We start from the raw sequence: 21,579 nt of genomic DNA, 5'->3' as shown, positions 1-21,579 counted from the left end.
CTGATCAGCTGTCCACTACTGCACTGGCTACCTGGCTACCCTCTGAACCACAGGCCCAGGTTCCTGGCCCCCAGTTGCTCAGATGCACTGCCCTCCTGGCTGACTTGAATAAACTCAGGGTAATCATGGAAATTGAGGCAGGAATGACCAATGGTTGGAGACTTTATTCTCTTGGGTACCATCTTGGATGAATCTATGTTAACAGTAACATTAGTATGCATGAGAGTTATGAATACATACCATGAACATGGCTGGGGACAAAAAATAGGCAGACAGAGACATGGGGAAAACATATATTAGAAACGATGAACCAGCATGAGATTGTCAAATTTCTAAGCTTAACTCAGAGTTATGCATTGATCCCATCCTAAATGTGGTCATAAGTGTCCATTTACAATCTATGTATAGGATGAGTCAGATGAAGCACCCAAAATCCCGGAAACGTAGTTTTCCAAATGGGTTGTAAGCCAATTTAGTTATCTTTGCACCCATGCATTGTGTTACAGGGTGCCACTGTGATAAGTAATGTAAGTTGTGATAGGGGATATATCCGTGTCATTAGATGCTAAAGTGAGCATGTGTTAAATTTCAGGAGATTAACTAATCTGATGCACTATTATAAGCATTTGGTGAAATAACATGAATTAGACTCACCAACGGTGGTGTGTTGTACTGTCCTGTGGGTCCAAATGAGCAAGACAATGTTGTCAAAAAGATGAAAACTAAACTGGGTCTATAATAACCCTGATTAAATTATCATAAATGCACTTACCCTTAATACTGTGGGCAGTGCTCAAGTGAGACTGATAGTTGGTTTTGATTACTGTCCTAGAGCCTTCTTTAGTACCTGTGGATGTTTATTAAAACAACCTAATTATGAGTTCTAATTGGGCCTGAAGTAACTGAGAATTGATTGCTTAAAACGTATCTCTAGCCGTTGAGGTGGTCTTAGAATCTGATGATGCTTGTAAGCATAGTATGTTCTGGTCTCAGTATATAATCCTTCAAAAAGGAGGAAAGTAACATAATTGGGTATATGCAGCTGGTATCCTATGAGTGTCCATAGAGTAAGTCTTATACAAGTAATTTTTTAGCATGTCTAATATGTATGGGTTAGCTGTTGACAAACACATATGGCAGGATGCTTTATCTTAGTAACAGACAAGGATGTGACCATGGGTGTGGGAACACAGAATATGCATGCTCTTAAGTATTCTTAGCTGAAATGGATGGATGGCCTGTTCGACATTATCCCTAGGCAGCCTGTGTGAATTTCGTGCATGGTCCTCATCTTGCACCATTGTTTATGGTCAGATCAGCGTGTGACATTACACGCGCCTTGCGTGTGATGTCACATGCATGTTGTGAGTGACGTCACGGCACATTGTGTGTGAAATCACGGTCGCACATGTAAACAGGCGTCTTAGCGTAAGTGTATGCAGAAGCCCCCAGTCCACTAGTGTAGCCCACAGGGCACATAGTGTGGATACAAGTTGAGTGTGATGGCTAGTTAGCAAAATACTGAGCTGGTTATTGTGATTTGTAAATCATGTTAAAATTAGTGTTTCTGTGGTTATTATTATTTTTATGTGATTGTTTCTGAAGATGGCAACCAGTGTAAATACAGAAGGCTTAAATGTACCTAGGTTTGTGGAATTTGAGACCAGATACAAACATTTACTATTGTTCAACACGTCCACGTCAGCATTTAATGCCAATTAGGGAAGAGTTACAGACACTAAGGCTAATGTCTTTACAGAACCACTACATACTTGACCTCCTCCAGCAATGGATGGCTGAGTATATCAGAAAATTGGAGTATGTGCTGCACATTTGGGCCTCTCAATGGCACAGAGAATGGTAGTTTAACACAGACTACTGCTGCCTTGAATAGGCTCAGGGTGATCATGAAAAATGAGGCAGGAATTACCAATGGTTGGAGTCTTTATTTTCTTGGGTACCATCTTGGATGAGTGTATGTTAACAATAACATTAGTATGCATGTGAGTTATGAATATATACCAAGAACCTGGTTGGGGACAAAAAATAGGCAGACAGAGACATGGGGAAAACATATATTAGAAACTATGAACCAGCATTAGATTGCCCAATTTCTAAGCTTAACTCAGAGTTATTCATTAATCCCACCTTCACTGTGATCGTAGGTGTCCATTTAAAATCAATGTGTAGGATGAGTCGGTTGAAACACCCAAAATTCCTGAAAAGTAGTTTGCCAAATGCGTTGTGAGATGATTTAGTTATCATTTCACCCATGCATTGTGTTACAGGGTGCCGTTGTGATATGTCATGTAAGTTGTAGTAGGGGATCTAGCCATGTCATTATATGCCAAAGTGAGCATGCCTTCTATTTGGGCCGATTAACTAATTCAATTCTCTATTAGAAACATTTGGTAAGATAAATATATTAGACTCACCTACGACAGTGTGTTGTACTGTCCTGTGGGTACGACTGAGCAAGACTAGGTTGTCAAAAAGATGTATTCATACCTGAAATGGATGGGTGGCCTATTCAGCATTATCCATAGGCAGCCTGTGTCATTTTTGTTCATGGCCGACATCTTGCGTCATTGTTTATGGTCAAGTGTGCGTGTGACGTCACCTGCAACGTGTGTGTGATGTCACGGCCGCAAATGTAAACAAGGGTCTCAGCGTAGATGTATGCAGAAACCCTCAGTCTACTAGTGTGGCCCACAGGGCACATAGTGTGGATAGTAGTTGAGTGTGATGACTAGCTAGCAAACTGCTGAGCTGGTTATTGTGACATACATATCATACCAACAGTGATGATTCAGTAGCATAAAATACCATTATTATGGCGTGGATTAATAAGTTATGATGTTGTATGGGAAACTGACAAGTAAATTGGATTGCAATATCTTTGTGTGTGTGGCATTTGGGGTGTTTCATCCCTCCAACCTGCATTCCACATGTATTGCATATATACACTTTGTTATGCCAATGCACAGTGTTATGTAAGTAATGCAACACATTATTATACTGATGCAACACAGAGTAAATGTAGAAAGGAAAATATGTTCATTCCTATGATCTTAATATAACAATTTCTGTGGAATTGTTATACAGAAGCAACACAGGGTAAATGTAGAAAGTTGAAAATATATTAATTCCTATGATCTGAATAAAACAGTATCTGCGCATTACAAGGCCAAAGATCCCCTGGAGATGAATGGGCATGGCATATACGTATTACATGTTAACATCAGCATAGTGCTACATAGTGGGTTTATTGGGGATGACAACACTCAAATTTAATTCGGTTTTAAGGTTATAAGTACATTTGGTGACCTAGATAGGCTTCAGTGTACACAGCAACCTTCTCAGAGGGAGCGATTCCCTAGAATTCTGGTCAGTGATATATGCAGCGCTACACATCCTTTAACCTAGACAGTTGTTGTAAAACAATTGTCGGGTTTTTGTGCAGCCACTATAACTCCATATAAGGCATCATTTTAATCATCATCATCAAAGGCATCAACAGCATCGTCATCATCATCCCAAGCACCAACAGTCCTAGAATCATCAACATCTCCTGGGAAACGTGTTGCAGGGTAGATGTTCCATTCATCCCCTGGTGATGGGGCTGTGACTTGTTGGGATAGTTCTCCCAGGACAATGCTTAACAGTACTAAGCAACACTCCACACTACTCAATACCCTCCCTCATACCCCAGTTGCAATGTGGCTGGCTCAATACTTACACTCTGTGGTTGGCTGATGCTGCTTGGCTGCCGAGTCCCCCAATTCTACCTCTTTCCCTTCCTGGTCTGCTGGACGCCTCACAGACTTTGGGCAGGATATTTCCTGGGCTGACTTCTGACGGCCTTTCCGCAGGGCACGTGTTCCCCGTCTTCTCGAAATACACGAGGGGGTTGGCAGCCTCCCAGGTTCTGTGGCAAGAGAGTTGGCTTCGCGCTGGACTAGAGTAGCTAGCCATCACCTCTGCTACCAACTTGTTGGGGTAGTTCTCTGAGGTATACCAAAGAATGGCTGGGGGTCTGCCTGACCTCGAAGGCCCAACACCCACCCCAGAATAAACGGAGGACGCAGCCAACAGCAAGTTAGAACTGTGGTTTATTGCAAATAAAACCAGCAGGGATCAATACACGACAATGAGGATTTTCAAGTACATCTCAGCTCTCCATGGCGTGTGCTCCATTTTTGTACAAGCATTGCGTCATCGCCTGGGCCCTTCACCGAAAAACCTATTATCACAGAGGATTGGGTATCAAGAGTATTATTACCCATGGAGGTACCATATAGAGGTTATTCTACTGGTCCTTGCATGTCATGTGGCTGGCCTGTCCCATCCCCAAGAAACAATCTATTAGATTGTTGCAGAGTAACAGGCTCATTATTGGCCCTTGCCTCTTACCATCCATCCCCGAGTTTCTATTCTGTGATTGGCTAGAGCTGATCTCACCAGGCCTGGGACTCGATTGAGATCGCAGCTTGCAGTGCACCTCTTCAAGGTGATGTGAACTATTATGTGTCTGTATTGTAACTGTCAGTATACCGCCTTTGCATATGAGAATGCTCTCTGACGTTGTAGCACTTGTTGCATCTTTCGTCTGGCTTTTCTGGGACCAGCTCTGCTTTCCCACCATGGGTGAATGCCCATTGTTTTGTTCGGCTGCATCACATGCTTAGCGACCACAAAATAGAGCTCTTGAGCTTGCATATATGATGATGTATTCTGTTTCCCTGCAGCTGGTGCCCTTGCCATCTGAAGATTGCAATGTGTCAGTTTATCTCTGACCTTGGCTATGAGGCTGCTTTATGCTCTGTGCAGCTTGACTCACCTCTCTTCGTCCCAGGCTCTGTGACCTTCTGTAATTTTCCTTAGACTTCATAATATGTTTTCTACATGCACTTGTTATACTAAGTTACCTATACGTAAGTCACACATGGTCCTATAAGGCTCCATATATAATCCTGTAGTTCCATAGGATTATTTTGCATAAGTATCTGCAAGTTTGCTCAGGATCTCTTGTTTGCCTTGCGTTTCTGCATTACTACATTTTGCTAATGAAAATATAATAAACGCATTGACAGTATGTATATGTATCTGTCCTCTAGCTATAGAACTGTGTAAGCATGTTTTTCGTTTATGAGAGTGCATGTCTGTGTAATGCGGTGTAGGACTGCGTGTATGCTTCATGACTAAGCTGCTACGTCGTGGTGTCACTAGTGACATCAGCATTGTGGCTTCTTGGTGCTTAATAAAGACTGTCCATCAAGGTGTTTCCATCCACGATCTCCATTTCTTCCCCTATGCTGGTGAAGACGTGTACTGGATTTGGTCTGTATGGCTGGCTGAGAGGGTACCTTTCTGTGTATTTGTCAATAATTGGTGCACTCGGGATTCATCTGAAATAAGATGGGTGGCTGCAAGCGTTTCTGGCTCTTCGTTGTCATGAAACTAGGGGTTAGGAGGGACATTCCTGAGACCCTCTCTTCAGTCTGCAATGCACTGAACCAACTAGACAGTGTCTAGCCAGCCTCCTGGTCAGATGGTCTAATCAATTCTTGCAGCACATTCTGTATCGATGATAAAATATCCATCATGAGCCTGGTGTTGGTAGATCTAGGAAAATCCCTGCACACTCTTCTCATGTGTGCCATGTGTTTCCTTTCTGTGGTGGCCTTTTAAGGGAATGGAAAGAACCCCAAGTCACCATCATTGGCCTCCATGCCCAGAGTCTTATTTGTGGGCAGTCAGAGGAATAGTATATTTAGAAAGGGGTTTATTTTTGGAGGTCTCAATGGTCTTAATAAGGGTGTCATTAGCCCCAGAAAATGCGTTTTCCAACTGATTCAGTTACTGATGTGCCAATGCATTCAGTAAATTCACTTTTCAGGCCATCTTCAGTTGGATTATCTAAATTAGACATGCATTTCGATGGAAGTCACAGACTCTCCTTTTTGCGTGGAAATCTCCATATCCTTGCGCCTCTGCATGCTTCATGTTTTAGTCACTGTGCTGCCTGAAAATAGCTGCTGTGCCTCCAGTATCTACGTGTGTCTGGGAGGAGTGAAGCTGGCTACAGTGTTTCTCTTGCTGGATTCTGCATCTTTCTAGTGCACATCGCCACGCTTCACCAGGTTCTTTCCTCTAGCCCTAGTTAGTTGTGCAGCGACACATATAAACACAATCACCCTGTACCTGAACATGGCTTTTCTGCGCAGGGTTGTGAAGTTTTTACAAGCTCCCATTGTCAGCTGTAGGAGCCTGTGAATATCTTCTAGCGCACTGCTGCCCTATGGCTGGGAAGCTACATAATCACGTAAAATGGTGCCGAGCATTGTCCCAATATAATCAAAGCCCCTTACAAGGAATTCTTTTCCCTGTAGCTTAAGCTCTTACACTGAGATCTTAAAATGTTTACAAGCAATTGCATACGTATCTTGAGTAGTTCAGACCAAGAAGGTTTTCATTCTTACTGCTATTTATAAAATGAATGAAACGAGTTGTGTGTGTAATAGGAAGCCTCCATGCCATGCTATTGAGTCCTATCAGTGCTAACACTAATCTTTACATTTGTACAGATGTGTGTTGCGATTCGCAACCTTAAATACCAGATAATGTACATGTGGAGGGTGGTCTGGGTGGGCAAAGTGAGAGTAGAATCATTTTAATGCTAAGGGGCCACAGGAAAGACGCAAATCAGTCAGAGTGGTTTAAAGTAAGTGTGATTGAAGGGGTGGGAAGAGGTTGTTAGAACAGGCTGGACCGCATAGCATTTGCTTGAGTTAGGTAAGTGGAATTCACCTAACAAACAAATGGCAAGGGAATGTGGTGACCACTGGGGGGTGGTGAGTACAGTTAGTGTACCATCAAGGAAACCACTAACTGTGGTCTGCCAGCTAGAACTTCAGATGGCTTTAAGTTTTCACTACTCATGGAAATTTTGTAGAAGCGCTGTGGCTGGTTCTCAAAACCTGGGCCTTGGCACGGTGAGCATAGGCACGAGAATATCTCAGGAAGCCATGATATGTTCACCAGTACGTAAGCAAAACTTCTGTGATGCACTATGTCAAGGAATACACCAATGGAAAGCAGAAACAACAGCTCTACCTAGCTCAGTAAAGAACATAACATTGCACGCTGGAGGGATACATGTGGTGGTGAGTTGGCAGGAGCTCAGTGGGTTTTGTTTGCGGAACAACACCCACTCAATCACTAGAGGAAATCTTAAAATGCAGGGCTTTCTTTAATGACAACATATTGGCTGCTAGGCCCTCCTTGGGTTTTCCTGGCCTCTACAAATCCCCAATTGTTTGGGGTTTGCCAATTCATATGCTTTTTTAAGTTAATTAATATTTGTATAGCACCTACTGCCATTAGTATGGCTTTGAATCGCTGCAGACTGAAGACTAGTCTGTGCAAACATGTGAATAAATGGAGAGATGACTAAGTTGAAGCATTTTAAATCATGTAACGCATATTACCAAGGCATAAGGAAAGACTCAGTGCTTAATTTGTAAACAAAATAAGTGCCAGTGCCAAAAAAATATTGGCCCCATAATGCCGGGCGCCGCCCTTAGCGCGGGCGCTCCGGCCGCGCCAGTTCAGTGCTAGACCTACCTAGATCGGCCCACCACCAGCCCATCACACTGCTGCTGCTCCATGTCACATGTTTGGTGCTGCAGCAACTGCTGGCAGAGGCTAGTAGTAAATACGCAACTAAGACATGCTCCTCCTGTAACTGCGCCTCGATGCCCCCAGGCTGTGTGAGCGCTTTAAAAATGCAAATAAATAAAAAAGCATTCAGTTTCAGTCACTGTTGCACTGTATTTGTCTGTACCTCTTCTGCCCCATCTGACAGACTCTTAAAGTACACCAAGTATTGTTAATCGGTTACCTCCAGGAAGAGCACCCTCCCCTCAGCCCGTTTGTCAGTCACCTCATCCAGGTGTTTTGTGTAATCAATTTACTCTCAAGCCCTTATCAGACATCACATCTTATAAATGCATCCCCCTTCACCCTTCCTTCAAGAATGAGCATGGTGTTGTATAACTTGGAAAAAGTCATTTCTACAAGACATTGTAGTGAAATCAACGGCCTTTGCTACTTCTGTTTTAGGGCCTTTTTCCACCTTAACACATATTAAAAAACTAAATATGTTTTGGCACCCAATATTCAGGAGCCAGAGGAGAATGCATATTCGGATATCTCCTTCCCACTGACACGTTCTTGAAATACTTCACTAAACTGCGGGGTGTAACAGACACCCACCTCCCTATCTGAGGATTCCTATCTGAGGATTGCATGTGCTCTCATCGGAGCACATGCTCGGAGCGTATTGTACCCAGGTTAAGGGGCCACATCTGGTGTATAAACCACACATCAGGATAGAAAACATGCACCAGAATTATGTAAAAAAATGACAGCAAAAGACGGTTGAGAATTATACAGGAATACTCAACTAGTGCTTTTATTTATGACGACAGATCAGTGGGCACATGCACCATGTTTATCCCCGTCTAGTTTCCATGTGTGTATCTTTAAGCCTGAAATGGCATTTCAGAAGTTCGTCTTTGCATGGGCTTTTCTCGGGAAGTTGAAGCCGGTTCGGTTTCGGCCCAATACGTGTACCGTTCCGGGTCCCCTCGCTGAAGCTTGCGTGTGAACTAATGAGGCCGATAACATTAAAAGGAAGAACGGAAACACCCAGGCAAAAATTCACAGTTCATGTTTCGCTTAGATGAATGCTATCCAGGGTCGACTGGAGCATACAATTGTCTCGAGTCGGGCTCTGCACCAATGAAAAAGTGGCCAAAGTTGCAGACGCCAATTCATTCCTTTTGTGACAGACACTAGTGGGACCACACTGCTGCGGTCCTGGGCTTTGCCCTGCCTTGCCTCAATCACTTAGGCTACCTTCCATGGGGCCACCATCGCCACAGCCATGCTGAGCCTGATGATGGCATAAATAGGTGCACGGCCTTCGGCCCCACGGAAGGTAAGATTTTAAAAGAAAAAAACATATATTTGGGTAGCTGGGGCCCATCACTTTCAAAGTGATGGGCCACAGCCACCACTCAAAATAAGCCTACCGCCACTGGCCCCACGCAAGGTCAGTTTTTCAAAGAAAAAAGTAAGAAACATACTTTTGGGCACATTCCACAGGCCGGCCGCCCGCGACAGAGTCATCCGACTCAGTCTGCGGCAGCTGGCAGCCCCTGGTCACAGAAATTGGCCTGGGCATGGCACTGACTGCAGTCAGCAGCACACTGCACACAGGTCACACAGAGAGAAGCCCGGGCACGGACGGGCCCCTGGTGGGGTCCTGACTCCTGGGCAGTCAGGACACCACCAGGGGACCGTGCCACCGCCCGGGCCCCGACCTGGGCCTTCCTTGCCTGATCACTTGACTGCGACAGGCTCAGGCTGTACCACATGCAACAAGTGACTTACCTGCTTTGGGAGGGAGGGGCTGGGTGTGCACAGTGGCACCCGTACAAATGAAAAAGCAGGCAGAGGGGGCCCCAGGAAGCAACTAGGCCGCACCACGCAGTGCAGCAGGGCAGGTTCTCTCTCTCACAAGTCAGGACCGAAGACGCCACGCCTCGACACCTTCACTTCACAGTAACTTGTGAAATGAAGGTGGTGCCGCGCTGCCTCCTGTGGCAGCAACACGTCACCATGTAATTTCACTGGCTCAGAAGAACAGCCAATGAAAACTGCACATTTTGTGTTACTGTACAGAATGTATCAAATACTGCATAGTAACAACAGAATGGTAGTTTTCATTGGCTGTTGTTTGTAACAGTTTGTTGTTCATTGCTATTGCTGGCCCCTCCCAGGCCCAGCCAGCCATGGCCGCAACCTGCAAGCACGAGAGAGATCGAGATCAGAATGACAAATTCCAATGATTTATAATCGAAGCAAAGCGAAGTGGAAGAACAAAGCAATTGCATGTGCGCTGGCCCCGCATGAGTTCCGGTGCCCAAAAAAGAGTGCGGGTGTTTGGCACGGGCAACCACCCCCACAAATTAAGCACTGGAAAGACTGCTATGTCAGTGACTATGTGACGGCTGGACTGAATTTTCATGGGACTCGGCTGTATTCTATGGGTTTCAGCGCAAGTGGGGACAAGGGTATTATAAATAGTCTCTCAATCCCTAGGGCAACTGTCTAGAGATGAGGGCTCTGCTATACTTTAAATGCAGAGCACATGCATCAATGGCTAACATGCAGTCAACATGTACAGTTGTCAGATAAGAAACAGATAGCGCCAGCGTAGGTCCTCTTTTCTGCACCATCTAGTTATGACACTAAAATGTTGTAAAATGGATACAAATGGAAATCCCAGAGATTACACAAATTCCGGCATTAACTCCATGTGATTGGCTAAAAACAGACATTCAGGGGTTGGTAGGGACGCAATATGATGTGCAAATCCCACCCATATCTGGTGTCCTAACCAGCCCAATCAACAGCATAGTGTTTTTTTTATACATTGGCAGAGTCTTGTGTGTAGAGATAGGTGTGGCAGGTGAGCAGACTTGTGTGGAGTAGTAGACTTGTATGGTGTAAATCCAGGTTTTTGTTCTGAAATGCAGGCAGGGCTGGCCATTACTTTGCCACACAATCGAAGCAGCATAAGCTCCCCAACACATCAGCACGCGCCATGAAAGCCCCACTGGCATTTTAATTTTTACCCAGTCAGATATCGAAGCCAGGGAATAAAAAGAAATTCCATCCAGGTGCCAGAATGTTCACAATACATGATTAATGAAAGATCCAAAGACTGAGTACAAGCATCTCCACACTTACAAGTGTTTTAAAGTATTCACAGTATATCTGATATACAGAGTCTTTAACTACGTTTTCATTCGGGCTAAAACTTAGGAATATACAAGAAAATGTATCTCCCCACTATTGTGCGCTCAGTGTTTTGTAATATCTAAAAGAAATAGTTACACCTTTGATTTTTTGTTGTCAAAGTCTGGTTTAATTTATATTGGACTTTGAATATTGAATCATATCCCATGTAAACATACATTCAAGTATGTGACTTGTGTGACATTCTTTACAAGTTACATACAGTTAATGTGCAAAGCCAACAATAACATTTGGCACATGGGCATTTATGTTTGGCCAATCAAATGGCTTTCTCTAGGCTTGTGCTTCGAGCTTCTCATGGTTACAGCAATGTCTATTTTCAAACGTGCTGCCTTGGACCCAGCTCGTCTACTACTTTATACTTGAATCATTTATTGGTAAGCAAAACATATGCATCATCATTGTTTCAAACATTCGTGGTGAGTGAGCATTAGCAAAAATACATTTGAGATGATTCCATCAGGTTTAGGTTCTAATGCTTGGTGTCCTGTGGTGTTCCGGCTTAATCTGACTGGTAAAGTGTTACTGTCATCCCCCCACCTGTTGCAGACAGTGCAGTCCCGACACAAATGCACTTACAACCTTACCCCAATAGGGTTGTTGCAACTATATTTGGCAACACCGATACAAGCAACCCAAGCAACTAAAACATAACAATTGTGCTGTATTCTAATACAAACAATTGATATGTCAATACTCAAAGTAGACCACTTATGTTTCTCACAAATATCTGGCAGCCTTTCCTTGTACCTGCAGGTCCTAATGATGAACATCTGCCGTATGCACCTCCAACACACTGCCTCCGAAGTAGGGCCGATCCATGTCCATTGTTCTGTCAAAAGCAACTCTCATTGCCAGTCCCATGCAATCCAGTCCTGCCCCCATAGACTGTCTCATACTAGCTCCAATTTGATTAATTCCACCTGCACCTACTCAGTTCAAACCTATTCTACCAATGGCCCAAAAAGAAATGCGATCTACTGGCGTGGGCATTCAATCCATAACTTGAACAATTCAGTCTGCCTGCCAGCCGTCCTGGCCGTTCCTGCGCTACTGGGGTGTGATCCCCATGGGAGGTCCAGCATTCCTTGCACTTAACTCAGGGCTTTGTGATCTGGGTGCACTTCCCCTTGTTCCCTTTCCCTGCACTTCTTGTCTACGCACTTGCACGATCTAAATGACACTAGGCCTAGTAAGATCATTTGTCTTTTACTTTACATTACTTTAAGTTATTTATATAGTGCAGCCATGGGCCCGTAGGTGTTAGGGCACGGTCAGAACACAAAAAATAATAACAAGAGGCGTCCAACTTGCAATCGAAGTATGAAATCATCAGTCAGATCTGTATTGGAGTTCAAGAAAAAAACAAGTTTTCAGTTCTTTCTTAAAGAGGACTATGGAAACCTGGCCTCGCAACGCCGGAGGCAACAGGTTCCAGGCCGTAGGGGCTGCAGTAAAGAAGGCTCCATTCTCTATCTTCTTAGCTCTACATCTGGGGAGAAACAAATTATTCTGGTTGCTAGACCTGAGGGTTCTGCTGTTAACCTTATTAACAATAAGGTCTTGCAGGTAAGAGGGCATAAGACCCAGTCTACATTTACAGGTGAAAACCAAAATTCGAAACCGGGCTCGTGCCTCCACAGGAAGCCAGTGCAGAGAGTGTCTGGCCGACGAGACATGGTCACAGCGAAATAGACACTCGATCACTCTAACCGCTCCATTCTATACAACTTGAAGTCTATTGGTATCCACTTTGCAAAGTCCGACCAGGAGACTACTACCGTAATCTATCTTTGCCCCAATAATTGCTCTTGCAATGGTTTCAGCATTGACCTGGGATATAAAAGGTCTAAGATTCGCCAGCAATTTGACATAGTAGACAGCTGCCGAAACAAGACTACCAACGTGAGCCTTCATGTTTTGCGGCTGGGCAAAAAACACTCCTAGAATTTAAACTTTCGTTTGTGGAGCAATTTTTACACCTCCCCAGATAGAAAACAATTGTAGGCAGGGTCATGCTTTGCTAACGTAGCTGGAGTACCCAAAATCATCAGCTCTGTTTTTTCTCTATTTAAGGCCAGATTTTTGCAAACCATCCAGTTCTCTGCCAGAGTAAAAACTCTATTAAGTTCATCTTCATCTTATGAGTGAATGCCTATCATAGGGACGACACACAGAGTGTTGTCTACATAGTTAGAAAACATAACCCCCTCCTGCTCCAAAAGTGCAAAGAAAGGGACCATGAAGATGTTATAAAGGCAGGGAGAAATGCACGCTCCCTGCAGCACTCCAAAATCAACATCGAATGGCGAGGCCTCTGCCTCCTCAAAGAAAACCTGTCTTTGTCTGTTGTCCAAAAAATAAGTAATCCATGGAACCGCAGATGGAGAGAACCCAGAATGGCACGGTCAACCAAATCAAATGCATCCGACAGATCTAGAGAAATGAAGAGAGAAGATACACCTTTATCAAAACGCCCCAAATGCCTTGATTTCAGCTCCAATAGAGAGGTCTCAGTTCCAAAAACCTTGTCTGTAACCTGATTGGTAGAGATGCAAGATGGGAAATTGATTCAGGTGTTTTGCGAGATCTGGCATTAGGCAATATGATCAAGAATTTTCAGCAAGAAAGGTGTGTTTGTTATAGGCATGTAATTAAGTGGAACGTCCATAACCAGCCCATGTTTTTTCAGAATGGTAGTAACACAGGCTTGTTTTATATCAGCGTGAACAAACCCCTCCTGCAACAACGAGTTCACAAATTGACATATAGCCGCCAGAAGTGCGGGGGATATGATTTAATTATCATGGAGGAACAGGGATCACCCTTGCATTTGGTTGCCTTCAGTTGCCCCACCACCTCCGGGGGGATTGAAGAACATCTGACAAAGGACTCTATACCACTACCGCTAGATGCTGAGGGTAGAAGATCTTTTTTAAGAGCTATGTCAGACCTAATACCTTTTAACTTATTTTGCATTGCATTTTGAATTTCCTGGCAACAGGTTGTATCCTTTATTAGATGGTGTGCCATAAATTGGGGGGGTGTTCTTTTGTTCTTTCATTATTTTAAAAGGATTTTTTTACATCAGAATTGGCATTCTGAATTCTTAAATTGTGCAAGTGTTTCTTTGCCTCCACAATCATCTTGTTCTCCTTTGCCCCATCCCCCTCCCGTTGCCTGTTTGGGCCTTGAAACACATGTGTAGGTGCATTATAAATAGCTAATCAATCAATCAATTAATCAGTCAATTCAAGAGCCCATTTGATCCATCAGTGAAGAAACCATGCCCACATCCATTCTATCAATACTAGCTGAAACCATCCTATCAACTGATCCCATTCTATCTAAAGCAGAAGCAACTCGTTCCAAAGTAGAACGCATTCGATCGATCCCAAAACTCATTCCAGAATCCATTATCTCTACAGAAGACAACCTGTCCTTGCTGTGATCCATTCTTTAAACACTGGGAGCTATAAAATCTATACCTACGGAACATACTCTATCCATTCCCGAACTAGAGAGTCTATCATCGCTGGAGCCTGCCCAGGTCATCCATAACTAGCCCTGGTCCGTCTAGATCCAACAGCACCCTCTCCAGCCCATGCCCCATAACAGAACCCATTTTCTCGATCGTAGATCCCAAAGCAGTACTCATGCGGTCCAATCCAGGAAGGCCACAGAGTTTATTTCTCGGCCGAGTGCGTCTCGTAACCACCAGACAGCCCTTTTCCACTTCTGCCAAAGTCTCTCTCAAAGCCTGCACCAGCACCACATTCCTCATCAGGTAGTCCGCTTATGCAATATGTCTGCCTATGCATGCAAAGGAAAGAAGGAGTTCTAAATGAAGGAAGAGACAGTTTGTCACAAAAGAGTTTAGGTGACTTCCTGGATTGATGGTTGCCAGATACGTGGGCCTTTCTAAGAGGCACTGTTCTGGCTGTCACAAAGCCTTAATGTTTGTGTGATCTCCACTACATAAAGACAAATAGATTTCAGGGAAGCAGTGGAAAGGGTGTCCACAATAGAAGTCCCAGTCGAGCCCCAAAAACCTTAGTTACCATCCAGAATCTGAGAATAAAGTCCCTGTGCCTGGGTGTAGCTTGGAGGGCATCGTTTAGGTCAGAGATATCATCACCTGCCACTGGCCGGCCATGAAACAGAGAGTGAGGGTGCTTAAAAGACGGTAGTCCCAAAATGATTCCCTCTCTGATTTCATTGAGGAGCTTGTCATTTATTATTTATTGCTGATTTTGAATATGCCTGCTGTCCTTACAGGAGCTTCGAGGAACCCCAAAAGTAATGTGGTGGTGACAAAAAGGGGAGGAGGTGAAACGCCTGAGACATGAGACAGTTGGCTTTGTCATTGACTCAGTGTCCACATGTGCAAAGTCATGTGTGAAAGGAATTCTCAGAGGGCAGGATGCTAAGTTGTCTTTGGAATTTCAGTTGAGATATCTTTTTTTCAGAGTTCAGTGAGGAAGCTGTTCCTGGAAGTGGTGGTAAAAGGGTGGCTGAGTGCTGGTGGACACAAAGTATAATGGAGAAGTGAAAACACAGGGGAGGCAATTTTTCCTGGACTTGTCTGGCGGGCAATTGTCTGCAGGCTCTGAGCTACCTCAGAATAAACAGAAACATGTTGGAGTGACAGCTACAGCCACTGTTTTGGCATTGTTTATTGTAAGGAACTGCAGAGTACCAACTGGAAAAAGAGTCCTCTCCAAAGATTGAATGGGGTGCAACTGTGGTCTTCTTTGTAACTATCCCAGGGCACTGCTATTATATGTTTCTTCTTCTTCTTCTTCTTCTTCTTCTTCTTCTTCTTCTTCTTCTTCTTCTTCTTCTTCTTCTTCTTCTTCTTCTTCTTCTTCTTCTTCTTATATTTATTGAGCACAGACCTAGCTTAAAGAAGCAATGGAGCGTTTTACAGAAGTATACATCAATACAGATACATAACTGAGTGCTTTACAGAGGTATACAACAGTACAGATGAATAACGGAGTGCTTTTCAAAGGTAACAACAGAACAGATATACAGCAGGTGCTAGGTTACAGAGGGCCACAGAGGAGGGTTACAGCTGTACTGGGTGGTGGGGAGGTGATGGGCCGGCGGTAGCTAGCGAGTCAGGTGGCATGAGCAGCGATGTGATGGCCTAGGTGTTGAGGAGAGACTACCTGAAGAGGTGGGTCTTGAGTTTGTTTCTGAATTGTAGAAGCGTGGGGGCGAGTCTGATGCTCATGAGAGGAGATCCATAGTCTTGGAGCATAGACAAAGAAGGCTTGTTTTCTGGTCCTCTCCTTTTTTGTAGTAGCGGATTTCAAGTCTGTGCGTGTCCTGGCTTCTGGTGGTGCACTGTCCTTAGGTGAATAACTTCATAGTGGCCGGTGATATAATTACCAGGGTAAATACCTACACATTGGTGATCATCACATCCTGGATGGTAGCAGCCGAGTGAAGGGTCACTCCTAACTGTAACAAATGGTACTAGAATGACTGCCTTCCATGCTCACTCCTTAACTAAGGAAGCGGGCAGAGCCTACAATGATTCATTTGTGTTGTAGGCTCTGCCCATTGAGGGAATTCAAAATGAACATACTCACCCATACCAACCAGTTAGGGCAGAGGTCAAAGTGGGTGGGAACTAAAGTGTACGACGTTCCCTTTTCCGTTATCCATCATTGTTCCCTTACTTTATGCGACCTAGTACACCATTCCAAGACGGCATGGCGGGCAACCTTTGTGAGTTTTTTAAGCTTTTCCCCTGCTGGGGAATCGAGCCTGAGCCTCTTCCAGTAACGATCCACTGTTAAGTCTCACTGCGTTGTCTCGCAGCTACTGTTTTCACTCAATTATTTGAATAGTCTGCCATTCCCAAGTGTTAGGCGGAAACCTGTGCAGTTCCCTCTGGGACCACTGCAAAAGATTTAGGACTACAGGTGTTGCGATGAACCCACTTGGTAGCAGTCTGTATCACACAGATTCAATTGGTAGCTGTGTCTGAGCAGTCAGACTTCTCTCAAGAAAAGTTGGTCAGTATAGGGAGCATACAAGATAGGGTAATTCTCTGCAGCAAAACGAGTAAACACGCAACCAGGCTTTAGTATAAAGATAGTAAGTTATTTATTGATAACAGCACATCTATGAAAAATACTAAAGCGGAACACGGCAAATAATTCAAAATACAATTACTCTGCAGAATGGAATAAGCTCAATCCCCTGAACCACACTATCGACAACTCTAGGTTCTACGGCACCACTTATTTTCAGACAGAGGTGTATACCTCAACCCAGATGACACTCGAATATTTAGTGAGGAAGGGAGAGAAGAGAAAGGCAGGTAACGAAGTCAACACGGTTCGCACTGAAGCGGGTAAAAATGCACGGCAAGAAAGCATTAATCACACTAGATCATACAGTTCGGCGGCCAGGCCCACTCGGTGAGAGGCAAGGCACGATGTCCTGGAAAGTCTCTACGGGTGATGCATTCAAGTCTCGTTTAGCAAATTGGTTAGCGACAGGTGGAACCAGTTCAGAACAAAGAGTGAATAAAGCTTGGAGGCAACGGAACGGAGAGGAATCAGATACCTCACACGAACCGATCGAAAGCCAGGCGGTTACGGTACCTTGTTGTGGAAGACAGCTCCGACGGGGGCAGTTGTTCCTGGTGGTGAATGCACGACGGGTCTTGGCCAAGAGAAGAGATGCTCTCGTCGTCGAAGAGAAGATGTCCGGTGCACCACCAGGGAAGAAACCAGCCGCGGAGTGCTTCGTCACAAGGCACCACCTTTCGATCACGGTGCAGGAGTAGTGGCTATCCGGTTGCCGGGTGCTCTGCACGGGCAATTCGACCACTGCATCCTGGGCGACCAAAAAGCACAAAGAAGAAGAAGACTGGTTGTTCCCACCAGCCAGGGAAAGAGCCTCTCCGGCAGGGAGATCTCTTCTGTCGTCGGGAGATTGTGAGACGATTCCGCAGGGCTCCACCGGAGGTGTCATCGTGCAGGTCGAGTCAACGTTACCCTCGTCGGATTCTTTAGGTCCAGTGGCGACTTCCTGAAGATCCAGTCCCAAAGGCCCTGCTTTTATGCAGACGTTCCCCATTCATTCAGCCTAGCTTGTCAATCAACACATGCTAAGTGGTGAGCGGGAAGGCTCACCACCTGGGCCAATCACTTCAGAGTGCGACCTGAGTTGGCAAGGCAACTCGGTCCAGGGTGTCTAAACCCCCTCCCACACCCCTGAGGTATCCCAGACAGAATGGCGCCACCTTCGCGGGTCTCTGTCCAGAGGCCCGCCAAAAGTGGAACAAAGGGCTCAACCTTTGGTTTAGGAGTCACAGAGAAAAACACAGACGCCATTTTACAACCCGAGTTCTGGCAGAAAATACCACTCGATAAACCTATTTAAGATAAGTAGATCGGTGGTACGTTGGAGATTAACGAAAAACAGTATCAATCTTCAACAATGGGACGAATCCCATAGGGTTATGCTCGGGGTCGAACATAACAAGTAGTTTCCACTGCCACCAGCCAAAACTCGACGAGGAGGGACGGGACAGTGCCCCCTTGAGTAACAGATCCAGGAGTAATCATATTACCCCTACTAGAACGTCCACAATAAGATGGTTGGTACTAGTTCTGTTAGTAAATTTAGGTCTAGTAAAGCCAATGGTGACTTTACATGCCCGGGGAGACAGTAGTCAGTCCCCGGGTATGGAGTCTATGGTGGGGGGACCTGCTAGGGCGCCCCCGTGTCACGACACGTAGGGTGCAGAGTGACACACATAGAAAAACGTATGAGACCCTATGGAGTAAAAGACCCCATAGCCCATCGAACACATTGACATCTCAAAGGAATTACACACATACATGTCCAAGAGTGAGAGGAAAAGGGTCACACTCTTGGCAGGATGGGAAAAACAAACTCCAGAAATCCAGCAAAGCTGCTGGGGGACTCACTAGGTTAGGAAATTCAGCCTAAACAGAGAATTCTCCCTAACACTCGCCCCCCCCAGACTAAGGGACAGGAGGATTTAATCCACTCCTGGATGAATCTCATACTTCTAGTCGATGATATACATCCTAGAGAGACCATCAGCATTTTGGTGGTGACATCCTGACCTGTGCTCAATGGTGAAATCGAACCCTTGCAGGCAGATCGACCATCTCAGTAGTTTTGGGTTTTCCCCTTTCATTTGCATTAACCATCTCAAGGGTTGGTGGTCCGTCTGAATAACAAAAGTAGAACCATACAAGTACGGCCTAAACTTCTTCAGAGCCCACACGATGGCAAAGCATTCTCTTTCGATTGTTGCCCACCTTGTTTCAGGATCCTTCAGCTTGCGGCTGATGTAGCAAACGGGGTGCTCCCTACCTTTCCCATCCAGTTGACTGAGTACGGCACCTATCCCTACATTGGAAGCGTCTGTCTGCACAATGAAGTGTTGGCGGTAATCAGGAGCTCTGAGTACTGGGGTTTGGCAAAGAGCCTTTTTCAGGTTTTCAAAAGCCTGATTGCACTCCTCGTTCCATTTAACCTTTTTAGGGAATTTGGGCGAGGAGATGACATTCAGTGGAGAAGCTATGGTCCCATAGTTCTCTATGAAATTCCTGTAATACCCGGTGAGGCCTAGGAAGGCTCTCACCTGAGTCTGAGTAGTCGGTGTTGTCCAATTTTGCACAGCTTCAATCTTACTGAGCCAAGGCCTTATTTCGCCACCGCCTACCTCATGCCCAAGGTAGACTACCTTACTCTGTCCAATTTGGCATTTACTCGCCTTTATGGTCAGATTGGCTCGTCTAAGAGCCTGCAAAACATCTCTCAGGTGGGTTACATGTTCGTCCCAGGAATTGCTGAACACTGCTATGTCATCCAAGTATGCCATGCAGAAGTCCTCCATCCCGGTTAGAACTTGGTTTACCATCCGTTGAAACGTAGCAGGTGCATTTTTCAGTCCGAAAGGCATTACCGTAAATTGGTATAAACCAACGGGGGTAGAAAATGCAGTTTTCTCCTTGGCATGGTTGGTCAGGGCTATTTGCCAATAGCCTGACGTCAAGTCAAATGTGCTGAGGAACTTGGCGGCGCCAAGTTTATCCACTAACTCATCTGTTCTTGGCAAAGGGTGGGCATCAGTCGTGGTGACTGCGTTAAGAGCTCTATAATCCACGCAGAATCTAAGTTCTTTAGATCCGGCCTTTGGTACTAACACAACTGGGCTAGACCATGGACTAGTAGAGGGTTCTATTACCCCGAGATCAAGCATCTTGCTGACCTCACATTTGATGTGGGTTCTTACGTTTTCTGACATGCGATATCCTCTGCTTTTGACAGGCAGACAGTCACCAGTGAGTATCTCGTGCTGGCCCCAAGGGGTCAAGCCTGGTGAGAGCGAGAACAGAGAGGCAAACTGATTCAACATAGACTTGCACTCTTCTTGTTGCTCGGGTGTCAGATTGGAGGAGAGATTTACTCCTTCAATGTTTTCATCTAAAGGTAAGCCTCTGAGGAGATCCGGAAGAGCTTCACTCTCTTCTTCTTCCTCGGCCGATGCTAGAAGCAACGCTCCTACATCAGGTCGTGAGACATACGCTTTAAGTCGGTTGGTGTGAAAGACTGTCGGAGCCTCCTTGGGGTTACCCAAGTCCACCAGATAGTTCACCTCGCCGAGCTTACCCACTATTCGGTAGGGTCCCATCCATTTATCTTGCAAGGCCCTCTGCCTTGTGGGGATCATAACAAGAACAAGCTGGTTTTGAGCGAACTCAACCATGTTAGCCTTTTGATCGTGCCAGTGCTTGACCAATGCTTGTCCAGCTTTCAAGTTATCGCTTGCTTCTGTCATCAGGTGCGACATTCTCCTCCGGAGACCTATCACGTAGTCAGTCACTCTGACTGGCTTGGGGGAAGGAGCACTCTCCAACCCCTCCTTAATCAGGGCCAACGGACCTCTGACGGGATGACCATAGAGTAGTTCGAAGGGAGAGTAGCCTACTCCCTCCTGAGGGACTTCTCTATAAGCAAAAAGAAGGCATGGCAATAGAAGGTCCCACTTACGCTTAAGGGGTTCTTCTAGAGCACCTATCATGCTCTTCATGGTTCGGTTGAACCGTTCTACCAACCCATTGGTTTGTGGGTGGTAAGCCGTTGAGAACTTGTAAGTTACTCCGCAGGTTTTCCACATGGCTTTCATGTAGTGGGACATAAAATTTGACCCCCTGTCAGAGATAACTTCCTTAGGAAATCCGACCCTAGTAAAAATACCAAGGAGGGCCTTAGCCACAGCCGGAGCTGTAACAGTCCTCATAGGAATTGCCTCAGGATACCTAGTAGCATGGTCTACTACAACAAGTATAAACCTGTTGCCTGAGGAGGTTGGAGGATCAAGGGGACCAACGATATCAATCCCTACTCTCTCAAATGGGACTCCCACAACGGGAAGAGGCACTAACGGTGCCACATTCTTGGACCCAACCTTACCAGAGATTTGGCAGGTATGGCAGCTTCTGCAGTGTTTTTCTACTTCGGCCCCCATTTTTGGCCAATAGAAGTAGAGTGAGAGCCTTTCCTTAGTCTTCTTGAAACTCAAGTGACCAGCCAAAGGAATCTCGTGGGCTAACTGCAAGAACTGTGGTCTGTTCTCTTGGGGTACTACAAGGCGTTTGTAGTCTCCAGGTGCAGACTCGGTTG

Source organism: Ambystoma mexicanum, chromosome 6p (genome assembly GCF_040938575.1).
Source record: "Ambystoma mexicanum isolate Mex_15411 chromosome 6p, UKY_AmexF1_1, whole genome shotgun sequence".
Classification (NCBI taxonomy): Eukaryota; Metazoa; Chordata; class Amphibia; order Caudata; family Ambystomatidae; genus Ambystoma; species Ambystoma mexicanum.
The sequence above is the reverse complement of the archived record's forward strand: the minus strand, read 5'-3'. Positions refer to the sequence as shown.